Raw genomic sequence first — 693 nt, forward strand, 5'->3', positions numbered from 1 at the left:
ATGTTGCCTGAAAGACAAAATCCAGGAAAAACATTTATTTTAGACCTTTAAAACCAATAAATAATGTTTTATCTGTCCGTCTTTGTCTTTCTCTACATTTAACATCAGGTTCAGTCTCTTTAGGAGAATGATCTGTAAATAAATAATAATAAAATGAGATGAGCTTTTAGGCCCTGAGTCGTGTCTGCAGGATTCCAAACCTATAAACGTTAAACTAACGTGGAGGCAGAACGCAGGCCGAAGAGAGCTCTCCATCAGTCTGAACATGTTTACAGGATAATCACCTGGAAAACATCCGTCAGGTCAATTCATCCCCGAGTCCTGTCTGCTGGTTTCCTCACCAACTCAACGACCTCCATCCAGAAAGCGGGGCTTCTTCTGTTAAGCTGTGAGACAAAAGACGAAAGGTGATGGACAGTCCCCCCCACCCCAACCCCGGGGGGGCGCTCCTCTCCGGAGCCTTACCCGGTAGCGGAGTCTGACCCGGTACCGTCCGGCGAGTGTTTCATGGTTTCAGTGTGACTCACTGAGTTATTCTCTCCGTAACATCGCCTGCAGCTCCTGTCGCCACGGCAACACAAACACCGGCAGTCACAACTCAGGGCTCCAGCAGGTCACACCAGCTGTAAAATCCCCATCTCAGTGTTTCAAAGCATCATCAGACTGGATCACCAGATCCGGCTCCGGGTTCTG

The sequence above is a fragment of the Brachyistius frenatus genome, unplaced genomic scaffold (genome assembly GCF_029030835.1).
Source record: "Brachyistius frenatus isolate BFR_SWC_R1_liver_20210118 unplaced genomic scaffold, ASM2903083v1 Contig_344, whole genome shotgun sequence".
Lineage (NCBI taxonomy): Eukaryota > Metazoa > Chordata > Actinopteri > Embiotocidae > Brachyistius > Brachyistius frenatus.